At 34.4% G+C, this 18,324-nt stretch overlaps 1 long non-coding RNA gene across 3 annotated transcripts; it reads left to right on the top strand.

Annotated features, from left to right (window-relative positions):
- The first annotated feature begins 41 nt into the window (after positions 1 to 41).
- On the top strand, positions 42 to 14,239 carry LOC116738375. 3 transcript variants are annotated; one of them, XR_004344236.1, is made up of 5 exons: positions 42 to 177; positions 3,639 to 3,899; positions 5,149 to 5,323; positions 12,763 to 12,896; positions 13,977 to 14,239. It is a non-coding gene; the product is annotated as an uncharacterized LOC116738375 (long non-coding RNA). The 3 variants fall into 3 exon arrangements; XR_004344237.1 differs by lacking the exons at positions 3,639 to 3,899; positions 5,149 to 5,323; XR_004344235.1 differs by lacking the exons at positions 42 to 177; positions 5,149 to 5,323 and having other exon boundaries at positions 1,539 to 3,899.
- The last annotated feature ends 4,085 nt before the right edge of the window (positions 14,240 to 18,324 follow it).

Below are 18,324 nucleotides of genomic sequence, written 5' to 3' on the forward strand. Positions count from 1 at the left end.
CTCTGAGCTGTCAGCACAGAGCCTGACACAGGGCTGGAACCCATGAACCGTGAGATCACGACCTGAGCTGAAGTTGGATGCTTAACTGACTGAGCCACCCAGGTGCCCCAGCCTCTTGACTTCCACTTTGAAAGGATTCTTGAGATACTGCACTAAAAGCAGACAGTCGAGGGGAAGGTAAAGCAAGGAAATCTACCTGGAAGTCACCACAGTGGCCCAGGGGAGTGATTTGGGTGGCTTGGAAAAGAATGGTGGCTACAGAGGAATAATGAAGCCCCACATTTTCATTTAATTTGAAGGCAGAAGCTACAGGGCTTGCTGATCATTTCAAAATGGGTTTCAGAAAAGATGGGGTTAAGGAAAGGGCAAAGATTTTGGCCAAATAGACCGATGGAACCATTGTTGATGAATTGGGGGAGATTACAGTATCAGAAGCTATTGAAGTGAGGAAAAAAAGAGTTTCATTTTGGATATGGTAAAATTTAAACAATGATTAGATAAGCAAGTAAAAAAGTGAAGTAAGAAGTAAGGACTTGGATATGAGAGTTTGGAGAGACTTCTAGACTGGAGAACTGGTTTCTAGTCCTGCCTCCTCTGTCTCCCAACTCTTTTTCACCTCCAGAGGAGCCTCCCCCTTGGGCCTGCTAAAATATTGATGCTTTCAGTTGGAGGATTAAGAATTAAGATTACAGATGGCATGATACTTTAAGATCAAAGTGTTTGGAAGGGTAGTGAGAGAATTTCTAAAAGCCCCAATTGACTTTCTTGGCTTTGTATAATTAATTTGGGTCAACATATCTTTTATCTTGGAACAAAATACTATCAGCAGCAAAACATTTTATATCTATAACTATGTTTATTGGAAACACTTGGATCTTCTGAGTCAGAAAACAAATATAGAGATCATTGAGATAATAATTAACAAATTATTCTTTGATGCATGAATTGTTGGACGAGCATATCAGTCATTGAACATTTATGCTGAGAACAGCCTAACAGGGCTGAGTATAAAACTCAGTCCCTGCTGTAAAGGGGCTTGGAGCAGAAAGCCTGGAATCTGGCATATCCAAGGGGTTGGTGAAGGCTTGCTTAGGGAGTCTGAGAGGACAAGTGGGAGTTCACCAGGCCAAGAGACAAGAAGGCCATGGGCAGGAAGATCTAACAGGAATGATCTTCTTGTTAGATGGAAAAAGAAGAAACAACAATGGCCAGCAACATGAGATTAAGTGTTGTTAGACTATAAATTTCAAGACAGGGAGTCATGAGAGTTGCAGTGGGAGGGATGAGCTAGAGCCCAGTTATGGGGTCTCGACATGTGACTAATTCTTTTCTTGCAAAGAAGCCATTCTTCCCTAAGCCAACTCAAATTCTTCATTTTTGGAAGGAGGCAGGGTGGCTAGATCATGTCAAAAAACTGAAAACTAAATAATGGACTTTATACAACTTTAAAATTTTCTTCTTTTACATTTTCCTGATGCCTGGAGAGAAATGATGCAAAAGGCAGGAAAATAAATATTATGGAAATTAATTAATTAGGATATTGCTTGTTATATTTAAAAATCATGAGAAATAATGATCCATGCTACAAGCATCTTTGCAATGATTATTAGAGATTACAATCAAGAAACATAAATATTAAGTCAATGAACTCTGGGGTCCCTTATAACAGTTGCAAAATTCCAATATTATGACCTTGCTTTTTTTCTCGTGTCTGAGGAATTGCCAGAGGGGAAGTATCTCTAAAGGAGGAATTAAGACCTCAGTCTCAGCTTGTGTTGCAACATCTCTTTGTTCTTAGAGCTCGCTTTGTAGCAAACAGTGGGTTTCTCAGAAATGATTTCAAATTTCATGAAAGTACATTATAGGAACTCAGGAGATTAGCCAGACAAAAGCTTATAAGACAGATGCAAAATACATAAAAATATTAATTTAAGTAATACAACAAATTAAGCTTACTTACTATCAGTGTATAAGGATAGACATATATGCAAATATATAAACTATACCTCTTTAGTGCTTTGTATGATGTGTCTGATTCTATGACTAAATATATATCCACTAATACACATATTTTTGATCTGGTACATTTCCATTTTAAAAATCGTTCCCCAAATCCTATAATTACCGAGATTGCTGACTAGTGCTATTTGAAAACTCTTTGTAGTCCAGGTTACTTATCATCATGTTGGATAAAAATAGGCAAATGACATCTGTTCCCTTTTAAGAAATAGAGTTCCTGGTTTCATGGAACCTAATTAACTGGTTAGAGTAGCCATCCATAAAAACGGGAGCTAGCACTTCAGGGCCCATTAGCATCGCCCCATGAAGCTGTTCTCCTTAGCTGGCTGATTTTTCTCTTTCCAAGCTTAAGGATCTTGACCCTGAATATGTGGTAGGTCCTATTCAAGTTTCCTTTCACTTTTAATCCTGTAAGTGGTTAGAGTAGGTTGCTAATGAGGTTAAATAATGGACTGAAGTCCTAGGCAGATTTGTCATTATTGTTGTTGTTCCATGAGTTCATACCTTGACTTGGTTAGTTCCATCAAAATTAAGATAAGGGTCAGATGTAGTTTATATCTCTAAGTTCTTTTCTAAAGAACACATTCTAACTTAAAAACAGATATTCAGACACTGAATTTTAAACTTGTTTCATAGAATACCAATTTTCAAAAAAGTATTCCTTGAAAAACAAAGGAAGGGAAGCTTCTAGATTAACACCTGCATGTTGCATGTTGACTTTACATGTCAAGGTCAACACTTGAAAGATTGCATGGATGGCTCACTCAAGAAAACTTCTCAGCATTAGCACATTAAAGGTTCTGAGATTTCTAGCAAACAAACCTGCTTCCCCTTATTTAACCAGAATAGTCAAGCTTATCTGATAAAGGAAGGTTTGTTTTATTCTGATAAATATATATTGCTATTCCATGGAATTCCACATTTTTAGAAATAAGAGATATTAAATCAGGTTTTGGAGGCCACAGTGTTCAAATTGTATTCATTTTATATATCTACAACAAATCCCATTTGGCAGATAACTTGAGGGTCACAGATTTTATTCCAAGACTGGCTTACTGAACTTGCAGAACTGTAAGTGGCAATAAGGTTTCCTTATTTCCATTCTAAATCATCTCATTGTTACCAAGAATTCTTGGTTATTTGCTCGAAGATATTCTTCACTACTTTTTCTGGAGGCACAACATACTTTCCACCAAATTTGGAATAGGTGATTTATGACTCTTGATCTAATAACAAAATTTCAAACACAACCAAAATGGAGCAAAGTTTACATTTTTACCACATGTAGATTTCTAAAATCTTAATAACAAGAGGTAAAATATAACAGTAGGCATTACAAATGTCATGATGAGCCTTGCCAAGATAAATCCTCATAGAGACAACAACAACAAAAAAGAATAAAGAAACAAATTGGAAGCAAAACTGAATCCATGAGTCCAGATTCAGGTTGTACATAGAAGTTACTGAAAGCTAAACTTTGAGTTCTAGATATTCATACTCAAACTGAAAATGCGGGCCAAGGTGTAGAGACCCTGCTCATCAAAAAATAAAGCTGGGGGGGGGGGGGGGGGAAGGTGATGACACAATCTCAAATGAAAGAATAATTCCTATCTTCCCAGAGCAAGAATCTATAAAACATGAATATACATAAATGAAATAAGCCCAAGGGGAGATGAAACAGACTGAACCACAGACTGGAAATAAAAAACATCGTCATTAAAATCAAAGACTAAAACAACACCCATGAGGTGAACCAATTCTAAAGATGAAGCAACACTGTAGAGAAGGAGAGAATTAATGAATTTGACAATTATACTGAGAATTCACTGAGAATATATCACAAAGAGCAAAACAAACTTCTAAAGGATAAGGGAAAGCAGGTAAGAGATGTGGATAGCTGATTTGAGAGACTCCAGAATATGAGAACAGAAGGAATGGGGGGAAAACAATATCTGAACAGATATAACTGTGAATTTTCCAAAAGGGAAGAAAGAAAAGTATGTTTGTGGCAAACTGCTGAGTTCTGAGAAGTGTGCAAGAGAAACATAAAGCTAGAACTAAAATATTCAGGATATTAAAACTAATCCTAAAAGCTGGAGGCAAAATATCTTACAGAAAAAATGGCACTTAAATGTTCAGATTTCTGTTTAGCAATAAGAAACCCCAGAAGACAGTGGAGTTATATATTGAAGTCACTGAGACCTAGAATTTTATACCTAGTTAAACTATGAGTGAAAGCAAAATGAAAACATTTTCAAGCATACAAACCCTAAGATTGTTAACTGCTACAGATAATCTGCTGAAAAAAATTAAAGACTGTCATCAAGCAGAGACGCAAACTCAACAATTGATAAAATGTTGCTAAATTTGTTCATTGACTCCAAAAAACACAGCTTTATTCAGTTTTGAAAATTTTAAATGTAAATCTACTGAAAATAATGAAACAGTAGGTTGAAATGATTAATGCACAGTTGTAGTATGATAGGTCCTGTGTTGTGTATGAGAAAAGGGAAGAAATGTCACAGAGTTGAAGCATATGTTAAAAATAAAATTCACTGTATATATTTTTAAAAATCCCAGACACCTAGTAAAATAATAATTAATTAGAGCATCCAAGACTGTGAAGGAAAATAAAAAAAAAACTATTAAAAAATGTTAATTCAAAAGAAAACAGTAGAAAAAAGAAACAAAACAGGAATGTAAACAGAAAATGCAAAATAAAATAATAGAAATAAGACTAAGTAAAGCATGATAAATTTAACATTTAACAAGCTAACAATTACCAAAAGTCTGTGATTTACTAAATTAAATTTAGAAAACAAAATCCATCTAAGACAAAACTACCTTGAGAAATTGAAGAAGCTAGTATATAATATAGTATATAATATAAAAGCCTTATGCTTTTGGCACTTATTAATCTTGACATGTATAGCCCTAGATCATTCATTTAAACTTCCATGCTTACTGTTTGCAGACTATTGCCTGATATTAATAATAACTGTAATAACTAACAATTTACTGACCCATTCTCTTTTTGAAAGCTTTTAAGAGTATTTCCAATGTTATTGCTCTTAGAAACAATGGTACTATTTATACATTGCATCTGACCATTTTGTGCATGTTTGCAAGTTTTTGTTTCTAGATAATATGTATAAAGGAAGAATGTGGCATCATTAGCTGGGAGGAATGTGGCATCATTAGCTGTATGCTTCTTTACTGTTTTGGATGTAACCCAACGGCTAAACAAAGTGTTTTCGAGTTGTAGCAATTTATACTCCCACTCAGGACCGAAATTCTAAATTTTGTAAGCTTCTTTCTGCTTTTGTCAATGCTAATGTTGTCAGATTTCTTAAATTTATCCACTCTGAATGTAAAAGTGCTCTTCATTTTTGTTTGGTATTGTGAGGTTTAATATCTATTACTGCGTTTATAGGTTTTCTTTTAAGTGCATTGCCTGCTCATGTTATTTTCCCATTTTTCTATGGAAGTATTTCAAAGTTGAATGGTTCCTTATTTATTAGACCGATATTAATTGACTATGACATGTGGATAAATAATTTAATTTATTTCCTAGTATTTTATTTAGGAACTTTGTATCTGTGTTCCTAAGTTCACTGTCTTTTTCTGCCTTTGCTGGTTTTGATTTCAAGGTTATTACTTGTCTAATAAAATGAGTTGGTGACTGACTTTCCCTCTTTTTCTAGTTTGTCAAATAATTTGTATTTGTTAGTTTTTTGAAGGTTGGAAAATTCGCCTTGAGAATAGTCAGGTTCTGGAGTTTTTTTGTGTGTTTTGTTGGATGAAAAGAAAACAGAAACAAAGTTATGTTTTGACTATAAGTTAAATTTATTTAAAAGCTACTGGTTTATTACAATTTTCTATTGTTTTTTAAAAAACTGTAAAAGATTTTTCTAGAAATATTTATATTTAAGCAAAGTTTTCAAAATTTTATATTTTTATATATTATATATTTATAGTATTCTCTTATGGTTTTAAAAATTGGTACAATATCTGTGGTTGTGTCCCTTACTTCATAATATTTTACTTTTTTTGGTTTTTTTGATGACTTTTGTTGGAAGTGTGACTCTTTTATTAGCTCATTAAAAATACTATTTTTAGTTTTGTTAATCCTCTCTTTTGTTTATTTGACGCATTTTACATTCATTTTTTATCTTATTTTTGAAATTATCTTGTCTCTACTTAAGAGTCTGTTCTTTGTTACTTTCCTAGCTCCTTGTGTTGAAAAAGACACTCATTTCCAAATATTCTTGTTTTCTTAATAAAAGCATCTAATGCTATAAATTTATTCTAATTGCAATCTTAGATACTATATACATTTTTATTATTTAATACTCTTTATTTTTCAACTCTAAATATTTTCAAATTTCTATTAGAAATTTAAAGTGCCTTCATGAATTTTTTTTAAAGTTATTTATTTATTTTGAAAGAGAGAGACAGCATGCATGCACCCGTGCATGAGGGGGGTGGGCAGAGAGAGAGAGAGAGAGATAAAGAAACCTAAGCAGTCTCTGTGCTGTCAGTACAGAGCCCAATGTGGGGCTCGATCTCACGAACTGCGAGATCATGACCTGAGCTGAAACCAAGAGTCTGGCACTCAACTGACTGAGCCACCCAGGAACCCCAAGAAGTGTTCATGAATTTTTAACTCTTGTAATTTTAATCAACTTGTCATTGAACTATTAATTTAATTTAATTTTCATCAGAGAGTGTGAAATGCATGAGCTGAATTTTAATAGATGTTTCTTGTATACTTGAAATGAAAGTATATTTTCTATTTCTTTGATATAAAGTTTTCCCTCTCTGTGTGTCTCTCTGTCTCTCTTCTTCCCTCCCTCCCTGCCTGCCTGCCTTCCTCACCCCCTCCACTTTGTATTTGTAAGTGTTTCATTCAAAATGTCTATATCCTAACTACTCTACTTTGTGCTGATTGGTCTATGGAATTTCTTACAGACTTGAGTTAAAACATCCCATATGATTGCTAGTTTGTGAAATTTGGCTTTAAATTCTGTCAGTTTTTGCTTTATGTTGGTAAACATTACATTTTTAGTTTCACACACACTCGTGATTCTTATGTATTTTTTGTGAATTCTTCTCCTTTTATTATTTTCTGTTCCCATTCAGTTCTTCTTGCCTTATTCTGTTTTATCTGATATTACTAATTCCCTGCCAGTTTTCTTTGGGTTAGCATTTATATGACATCTTTATAAATATGAACTTATATAGAATAATATAAATTTGACACAAACAGAAAAATAGCATACATTGTTTACAGATCCATACATATGTAGAAATAGTCAAAAATAGTCATAGAGAATGCCCCTGATGATAATGGCAAACTAGCAATTTGGATAAATACACCTGTATGTGTGTATGTATATATGTATATATGTACTTCGGAAGAGGCGGGTGGGAATTTGTGGGTCAAAGAAAAAATAAAAAGGAAAAGTAGAATATATTAATATATTTTGAATTAATGGCAATAAAGACTACATATCAAAACTTGTTTGCTGCAACTAAAGTCATGTCAGAGGGACATTTTTAGCATTAAATTTGTATGTCAGAAAAGAAGAAAAGCTGAACATCTGTGAACTAAACACTCATCTCAAGAAGTTGCAAAAAGTAAATTCAACTCAGAGAAGTGCAAGAAAGGGAATAATAATGGTAAAAGCAGAAACTTATGAGACTGGAAGAAAAAAATGCATTTTTCAATTAATTATTTGATGCCAAAATAACTGCTAAAAAAACAACTAAGATGTCAAAAGAGAAAACCTACTTGCCAATTTTACTTATGATAGATGCAAACGAAATCTAGCAACACCTAAACAAAGTAGTACATCATAAAGAAGCTGACATATCCCATGAATGCAAGGTTGTTTAATATGAGAGCATTAGAAGTGAAGTCACCACACACACAGCATAAATAAGAACATATTATGAGCATCTTGATGCAAAGAATTTATTTGATAGCATTTATTATCTGTGGTAGGCTGAAAAATGCCCCTCCAAAGATGTACGTGCCTTATTCCCAGAACCTATGAATATGATACCTTGCGTGATAAAAGGGACTTTGCACATGTGATTAATCTAAGGATCCTGATATGGGCATATTATCTTGGATTACCCTGGTTGGGCCAATGTAATCACAAAAGCCCTTATAAGAAGTAGGTAGGAAGGTCAGTGTCAGAGGAGATATTGCAACAAAAAGCAGTTTTGGAATGAGGCAAGGCCATGAACCAAGGAATGAAGATGGCCTGTTGAAACCAGAAAAGGTGAGGAAACATAATCTCCCAGAGCCTTGAAAAGGAGAACAGCTCTGCTGACCCATTTGGGGCTTCTAACTTCTGGGTCTGTGAGAAATAAATCTGTACTAGACTAAGCCACTAATTTTGTGGCAATTCGTTACAGCAGTAATAGGAAAGTAATATATTATCATTTATGATTTTTTTAAAAACTTAGTAATTAGGAAAAGAAAGGAATTAGCTTAATCTTAAAAGCATATCTACAAAACAATATAGTACATACCTCATCTTTAAAAGTGGCTTGTTGAAAGCGTTCTCCCTGAAATCAGACAAGAGACAAGGATGCCATATATCACTTTTTAATTTGAACTTGGGAAGCCCTACCCAATGCTATGAGGGAAAAAATGATAAAAAGCATTCTAAATAAATATGTGAAACCACCATTATTTGCAGATTTAATGATTTTGTATATTAAAATCCAAAAGAATCCATAATAAGTGCTAGAATAAAATAAAGTGAATTCAGCAAATTAGAAGAAAACAGTTCTCCTTAAAGATTTGGCTAACTCCAAAGTTGTTACAGAAAAGTAAAAAATGAGTCTGGAACATCTCGTTATGTCGAAAAATAAAGAAGACTTCCAAAAGTGAAAGAGACATGTCAAAATGATACAGAGCCAACTTGATGAGGCTCCCTACTGGCCATTCCAGGGGCAAATTTAGCCTCAAAATGAATAATAACAGTAATTACTACTGGATAAAATAATAATCCATGAGTTCATGCTGAAAGTAAGTAAACAATTACATAAAGGAGAATTGAAAGCTCTTTTTTTATAGTAAAGTGATTATACACTAATTCACACAAGAATCATTATTGAGTATTGAAGCCTCTGGATGAATGTTTAAAGAGGAATAGGATATTTATTTAATTTCAAAGCCTCTCTCTTTGGTTGACTTAATTAAAAATGGGAATAAATGGTAAAGAGAAATAAATGGTAGCTATAAATTGGAACAAATCATGGGGCACTACCTTAATCAAATGATCAAATTAAACATCACTAAAATGGGAAAAAGTTAAATATGTGTCTTCTGATGTACTGAGAAGGAGAGGTTAGATAGGTTATAGGTAGGTAGGTAGACAGATAGATAGATAGATAGATGATAGGTTGATAGAACACACATGAATACATATGTGTGTGTGTGTGTGTGTGTGTGTGTGTGTGTGTCTGGAACGTACTAAAAATTGGTAAATCTGGGTGAGAAGTAAATGGAAATTATCTGTACTAACTTAATAAATATGTAAAATATCTGTACACAGAAAATTTAGAAAATTTTAGAAAAAGACCTAACTACATCAAAAAGTATATCATAATTATGAATTAGAATATTCAATGTCATAAAAATTTAAGTTATCCTCAGTATACCAATTTGTTCTAAGCAATTCCAAATGAAATTCCTAACAGATTTGTGTGTGTGTATAGAAATTTATAGGGATGGTTTAAAATGTATATACAAATTCAAGTGCCAAAAATAAACAATCCTCTCATGAAGCCTAAGTTCCCTCATCTTTTTGTCTTGTACAAGAAGAAAAATGTGAGGGAAATTATGCCATCAGGTATCAAAGCTATAAGACTACAAAGTGTAAGCTACAGTAGCTAATTAAACAATGTAGTTTTAACACAAAGATGGGCAAATAGTTCAGAATGAAGAAAACAAATCTTCTCATCTATGATTTATGATAAACACACACTGAAGAGAACTGGGTAAATATTGCCCTTTTCAGTAAGTGTTCCTGAGTCAACTGGATAGCCATGTGGGGGGAAAATGAAACTATCCCCCCACCTCACATCATACACAAAAATCACTTATAAGTAGGTTGAAGATCTTAATGGGAAAGGAAAAAACAATGAAGATTTTAGAAAAAAAACATGAGGGAATATCTTCATGACTTTGGGGTGGGGAAATATTTCTTTAGTAATATAAAGAAGCCATATCCATAAAGGAAAACATATAAATTGCACACACTAAAATTAAGAGCTTTTATTTATCAAATAGAAATGTATATGAGTGCAAAGGCAAGTTAGGGAATATATTTCTAATATATATCATTTGTCAGAGGGTTGATGTACATAATAAAGAATTTCTACAAACCAGTAAGAGAAAAAAGAGACAAACTAATCAAATATCTGACAATACACTTGAATAGACACTTCACCTGAATGAAGAAAATGTGGAAATGTAGAACCTCATTAGTCAACAGGAAAATGCAAATAAAATCACAGTAACACTTTATTTTCATCAAAATGGCTAAATGAAAAGACTCATAATGCCAAGTACTGCCAAGGATGTAGAACAATGGCAACTGCTAGATTTGTGATTGTTAGAATCACTTTGGAAACTGACATTATTTATTGAATTCACAGTATCTTATTTTGATGTATACTCAACAGAGATCTATGGAGAAGAATGCTTATAGCAGAATTATTAATATTCGGAGACTAGGTACAGTGCAAAATGGTATCAGCAATGGAGTGATCCAATCAATTCCAATATCTTGATACACTGATACAATATATTGATACAAAAAATTCAAAGCAACAAAAATGATTAAAGCCACATGCAACAAGATGAATCTCACAAACGTCATTTTGAGCAAAAGAAACCAAATACAAGATGTTATACGGTTTGATAATAATCAAGTTCAAAAAGAGGCATAACTGATCGATCGTGGTAGAAGACAAAATACTTTTTAAGGAGAAGAGAAGGGGACAGTGGTTATTAAGAGCCGCAAATTTCGGTGGGGGTGGGTACTTTGGGAGCTAATGTTCTATTTTCTAAACTGGATAGTGTTCACGTGAGCCTCTTCACTTTGTGAAAATTAATTGAGCTGTACACTTGACATTTATACACTTCTTTAACATATATTTAAAATTCAACTAACAAGGAAATTTGTTTAGTGCCTGGGGATAACAAATATCAAAATCTTAGTAATGGTTACTTCTGGAGAAAGAGGGAGATAACAGATTTGGGAGGAGTTGGTAGGGGCAGGAGAGAGTTCAACTCTCTGTCCTGTTTCATTTTAAAAGAATATAATGCAAATATAGCAAAAGTTTTAAGATATAATTAAGCTGAGGGCTTGTTACGTAGGTGTTCGTTATAGTACCATTAATCTGTATATATACACTTCTGTGAATTTAAAATCTTTCACACACACACACACACACACACACACAGACACATACAAAACGATCAGTGAGGTTATCCTAAATAGTATGTTCATCAATGCAAGAGTTACTTCCAGGATTATGCCATCATGATCCCCAAATTGTTCTCAGAGACTAGAATTGGGGCATCTAAAGATGTTGAAGACTGTATTTATTACATGTCACAGAACGCACTTCATTAAGCCTGGGAGAAACTTCTCCCTGACCTAAGTCCTGGGAAGATTTAGGCTTCCCTTGCCTTAAGGGAAATAATAGACATTTTGAATTCTCATATAATTGCTCTTATTTTTATTTTTGCATTATTAATTAGATTTCAGAGCCAAATTTGTGATTATTTCCTTATAGTATGAATTTTTAATACTAATCTAAATCTTAGGTACTTTTGTTTATTTTAGTGTTAATTACTGTTTGCCCCTATTTTTATTTTATTTAATCTTCAATATACTTCTTAAAATCTTCTAGAAATATGACTGGTTAAAAATTTTTAAACACATGATGATTTGCTTCTTTTCTTTAGATGTTTATTTATTTTTGAGAAAGAGAGAGAGAGAGAGAGAGTGTTTATGTGAGCAGGGTAGGAGCAGGGATAGAGGGGGATAGAGGACAGAGGATCTGAAGCAGGCTGTGCTCTGACAGCAGTGAGCCTGATGTGGGGCTTGAACTCACAAACCATGAGATCATGATCTGAGCCAAAGTTGGCAGACTTTAGTCACTGACTGAACCACCCAGGCGCCCCTAAACACATGATGATTTGACCCAGTGATTTTTTTAAAATGTCCTTTCAATTATTTATCTTCTATGTTTGTAAACATGAAGAAATTTGCATGACAGAACAGGTTAAAGAGTAAAAGGCAATGAGCTATTCTGTTCTCTGTAGGGAAAAGTGAAATCTTGGTGACTTTTACTAGGATAAGCACCTTTATGAAGACTTTATAGGATCCTCAAACCCTTCTGCATGGAGAAAATTCACACATTTACATATAGTTGATAAGGAAGGCAAAACTAGCTTTCTGACTTTCTTAAATATATGTTTGCCGTTTTGTTACATTTGTGTTATCTTTTATTTTGTTAATTATTTTACTTCATTATTATTTTATTACATGGATTTATTGCAACTAATTTATAAGTGATAGACATGCTGATTTCTCCAGTTTCCCTATATTTATTTCACTGTACACACACACACACACACACACACACACACTTCTTTCACATAACCATGGATGATTTGTAAATTACTTCTCACCTCGTTTTCCATTTCAGTCTCATTAAAATTTCCAGGGTCTGCTCTAGAGTTCAAGCTTTCTCAAAGATCAATGCAAACTTCACTTACCATTGGGTTTTGTTGATCCATCCTTCAAGAAGCTAATTTAAATTTCTCCTCGCCAAGTAATATGGTAAGTCACTACTCTATGTCAATATTTGCTTTAAGTTCTTTTCCACTTGATGGAGTTCATGAGATGTGTAAAGCATTTACTTGGCTCTTCAAGAGTGGGTTATATATGTATGTAAAAACAGAAAGGAAATGAGTGTAAACTTTTCCAAAAGGCCTTTCTGAAATGAATGATCATTTTATTATTTTCTCAGATAAAATTAACTCAGTCACTTGAAAGAAATACAACACTCATATTTAATGCAAAGTATTGAGATGAGAGAATGAAATATATCTGTATTTATAATTCATCATAACATTTTACATTCAATTTTCACTTTGCCAAAATGCATCCATCACTGCATTTTAGAAAAATAGAGGGATTCTTAATACTTCATGAATAAAAGTCTTAAGGGAAAGAATTCCCTCTGGAAGCAGTTTTATTTCAATACAAGTTGTACCTTCAATACTTTGATGCAGACAAAAATCTCAAAGAAAAAGTTTAAACGTTGCAATGTCCTCTTACTATTTATAAGAAAAGTAATTCCCTATACTTAGAAACACAGCTCCAATAGTCACCTCCCACCTCTGAGCCCATCAACTTTAGGCCCTGGCTATAGGATGACAGGAGTTGACCAGTGAAAGGATAACATTTCTGAGGGTTCATTTTACTCTCGAGTCACTTTTGCATGAAATGATAGCATGCCTTTTGGGGATTGGCCTCAATGCATCTCTTTGTAAATTACTTACTATATATCAGTCTTGATTCAGTAGACTATAAAATATAGGGGTTTTTTATTGGCAAGAACTTAGGGAATTTTTACAATGGAAAATAATGCTCCCCTGCAGGAAAACTTAAAAGAATTAAGAGTTATGAGGCTACAAGGAGAAAGTGACCAGGTCTTCCCTTGCAAAGCCTGCCCTATCTTCTATCCAGATCTCCCATGTACGACCTTCTAAAGCTCCTACCCAAGGAAAGAAGATTGAAGCTGTAAAAATAATTTTAACTCAAACTTCTTTGATTCAATTCACATAATTAACAATGGCTCAAGGTTTCTTTTTCCCTTAAAAGCACTTTTTTCCTAATTGCCTGATTTTCTAATAGGAATTGGAAACTTCCATTTGAATCCTCTCAGCCTGATTTCATCTATGTCCTATGTTGGAGACTAGAAAACTGGATTGCATATTAAACTTACCCTGCTTTTTATTAAACTTGTCTCAAAGCACAGAGCTCAAGTAATTTACACCAGAAATGCCAAGGGTGGAGATGCCCCAGCTGCTGGTGAAGATGCATGAACAGATTCCACCACCAACTGTACATTTTGGAAAATAAACTTTATTAAATCAAAAATAAAAATAAAAAATAAACTTACTCTGCTTTTAAGCTTCTTGAATTAATATCTATTTGATATTAGATTCCTTTAGCAGCTAAGAACCCATGGTGATGACAGTACACAATGCTCTGATAGGATCAAAAAAATCAGTCTCCCTGCTTAACTATTCTAAAGCATTTATCTATGAAATAATATTGTGTATCTGGAGCATAATTCTGGTTTTTAAAATGCTATTACTGTGTTTAATTTTGTGGTCATTTAAAGGGTCACAGTGAAAAAATGGACTCACCCTTTATGGAAACTATGGCATAAGCCCAGATAGACACACACACACGCACGCACACACACAAATGCAGAGAGGTTCAACAAAGAGCCATTTAGGGCAAATGAGCTCTTAATAAGGTGTAAATATGAATCCAGTCTGAAAATAAAAAAAAATGGTAATGTGGTTCATAGAGGAAAATCTTCACCTTTGGAAAAAGATCATCATGAGAGAATCACACTGCTGACCAAAGTATTTGGCCTCCTCTGTTTTCCTTTTTTGTTTTTTCTCTTACCATGAAGGGGAAGAAATTGAGCAGAAACCAGGAAAAGAAGTAAATAAGACCAGAGGGGACCTAAAGTTGAGAGCAAAATGAAGAAAATAAGAATCCTTGAAACCAGATAATGAGACAAAAAGTTAAAGGAAATATGATAGCTACTCAATACCTTCATTCTATCAAGATAAATTTCAGACAATAAATTGCCTGGAGCTGTGAATATAATGTGTGGCTTTAAAGAAGATAAAAAAACTTTTCATTTCATAAATGAAAAAAAAAGCTGAATTTCGTAAAAAGGCACCAATCATGGAAAGATGTTCAGCAAATCCAATCCTCTTATTAGAAGAGAGACTGAGGATCAGAGAAACTCAATGACGTACCCAAGTTTACACAGCTTATTAATGATGGGGCTGGGACTAGAACTCACACCTCCTAGAATTTCCATTGGCACCTCAATACCCCCCAATACTTAAAAAGTTGTGCACCTTTAACTTTGTTCTTAATCTGCATTCATTCTATAGTTAGGTATTCAGCATTTTCTCTGTTCCAGGAATTAGGTTCAGTGAGTGTTTGTACTCATGGAGCTTATAGTCTTTGAAGAAAACCGACATCACACCACGTTTCTTTACAAAATGAGTTACATCTAGAATGAGTGCTACAAAGAAGTGGATGGTAAAGAAACATTTTGGAAGTACCAGCTACTCACCTACTGCTCTGCTGAGATTTTCCTCATTAAGGCCACTAGGACACATTTCTTTCCTCATTTTACCTGAACTCTCTTCAACTTTTGATGTCACTGATGGTTTCTTCCTCTTGAAGCTCCCTCTTCTCTTGACACAATCATTTTTTTTCTTGGCATTTTATCTACCTTCCAAGCAAAGTAATACAAGGGTTTGGGGATCCAAGCCAAGCTAGAGAGTTACTGCAGGACAGGCTTATGGCCGCAAACCTTGGATAAGACAGGAACTCAAGCACAGCTTTGGGGCTGAGGCTTCAGTGGAGTCAAATGTATGGTAGTAAAAGTTACTGGGAGCACGCTGAAGGAGTCGTCAAGAATGAAGCCATGGGAAGAATAAATAACCTAGAGAACATGAGCGTGGGGCATGTGGACCCAGTGAACATGTCCCCAAAGATCTTTATTTTTCAGAAATGTCTAAATATACATATAATTTTTTCTTTTAGTACATGAATTCCTAAAACAAAAGTGAATTAAAAAACAATAAATTAAGGAATATGATTTTCATTACATAGAATGCTTGAGACATGAAGAGGATAAATTAATGTTTAAAATATTAAATTGATATGTTTTCATGTCACCCTTAATCATTTTTGCCCTGGGTCTTCTGCCACTATGGCTGTAAGAAAGAGCAAGATGTGATGCATTCAAAGTCCCTGCCAGTCAAAATTCTTCCAGTTACAGGAGAAGAGAAGAAGATGGAAAAGAAAGGATAACAAGTCTGAGGGGAATGTCCTGTTCTCTTCAGAAATGAAACACGCTACCAGATGAGAAGAGCAGAAACATCCACGTAGGATGTGTGTGTGTGTGTGTGTGTGTGTGTGTGTGTGTGTGTAGGGCTGATGGAGGAGAGTAAAAGGACAAAAACAATACCTGCTAAAATTCTCAGAGAGATGGAGGAAGAAAATTCAAGTAGATGTTTCATTTTTCTAGCACTCCCAACAAGGCTCCAGAGTGCCAAAATCACATTATTACAGTACTGTCATTAACGTGAGGGATGAGCCTCAGAGTGTCCTGCTGGTTTCCTCTCTCTACATGTTGTACAAGAGAGGTTCAGAAATCTGAGTACTTTTCCCAATCTAGAAGGCTGAGATACAAGCTTGCAGGCCTGCCTGGGAGCTTCTGTAATAATAGGCAAAGTGTCTCCAGTGTGGAAACTAAAGGTGAGATCAAAGACAATGGTAGAAAATGACCTGTAGGCCAGCAAGAGTGGAAGTAGGTAAATAGAGAATTACCACATGACTCTGCATTTCCATTCCCAAGTGTAGACCAAAAAGAATTAAAAACAAGTCTTCAAATAGGAACTTGTACATAATTATTTATTGCAGCTCTATTCACAATTTTCAAAAGGTAAAAACAACCCACATTTCCAGTAAGAGAGAAGTGGATGAACAAAAAGTGTTATATCCATAAAATGGAATAGTATTCAGCCATAAGAAAGGAATAAAGTACTGGTACATGCAACTACAATGATGAACTATAAAAACATTATGATAAGTGAAATAAGCCAGACATAAAAATCCTTTTCTTGTATGATTTTATTCATATGAAATACCCAGAACAGACAAATTCAGAGACACAGAAAATACATTAGTGACTGTCAGAGGGTGTGGGGGAGAAGGAATGGTTATTAAGTACATGGTTTCCCTTTGGGGTGGTGAAAAGCTTCCAGAGCTAGAGAGTGGTGATGGTTGCACAGCATAATAAATGTATTTACTGTCACTTGCTTGTATACTTTGGAAATTGGTACATTTTATGATATGTGCATTTTACCACAAGATAATAATAGTAATAGTAACTGTTATAGTAATGATAATGATGATGATAGTAATAAGAAGAATAGTAATAATAATAGAAGTAGGGCCTTGGCAGCAGGGAGAGATGGCTAATTCCCCTGTGGAACGCTCAACAGGCTTTATCCATGCCAAAGGAGCAGAATATGAATTTCACTGAGTAAGATCTTCAGTATTGGGTACCAGAGCTAGATATCCACAATTGGTCAATGGAGATCCAGAGTATTAGGACCCTGGACCCCAACTATTCCACTGTCAGGATAGAAAAGTAACCCTTGAATCCAGGAGCAGCCTTGGGGAATGGGATGAAAGAGGCAAATTAGATTGGAATTGAACTTTGAGTTGCCTTAACAATTTCTGAAATGGGACCGTTGAAACCAAAAAGAATGATTTGAAACTGGAAAGGTGTGAGATACTGTAGTTGGCAAGTTTAGAAGTGTTTTTTCCCCTTCCATCAGCAGGAATGGGTATCTCAGAGTGAGATGGAAATAGTTATAGAAAATAAAAGGACCACTTTTTTGGCGCATAGTATAGGATGTATATTTTAGGTTTTAATGAGATGGAAATCAATGTACAATACAGGTGTGCTTATAACCCATTTCTTTGTTTGAGTGATGTTATGCTGTATTCATCTTAACAGTGATGAGGAACGTGACAGAAATGTTAGAAGTGCTGTATCAGTGGCAGTGTTTACGGCGACAGAAGATTCTACTCTTGAGCAAAAATGTGTATGAAGCTAACACTCCATGATGTTTAGGTGTAATAGCTTTACACATATATAATGATAAAAACCATGGTTACTGTGAAATTCCTACAGGATAAAGACGTGTTGTAGAGAGTCTGAAACTTGTGCACATTTAATCTCCGCATTCCCGCTGAAACAACTGTTTTCATAATGAACTTTTTGATGACGTGAGATTTCCAATGGCACGATTACAATGTCATAGCACAGAGGTGGCACTAGGATTTCTCAAAACAGTTTGATTACTATTTTTAATATTTTTCCATTCTATTATTTGAGAGAGAGAGAGCGAGTGAGTGGGGGATGAGG

This window comes from Lynx canadensis, chromosome D2, assembly GCF_007474595.2.
Source record: "Lynx canadensis isolate LIC74 chromosome D2, mLynCan4.pri.v2, whole genome shotgun sequence".
Taxonomy (NCBI): domain Eukaryota; kingdom Metazoa; phylum Chordata; class Mammalia; order Carnivora; family Felidae; genus Lynx; species Lynx canadensis.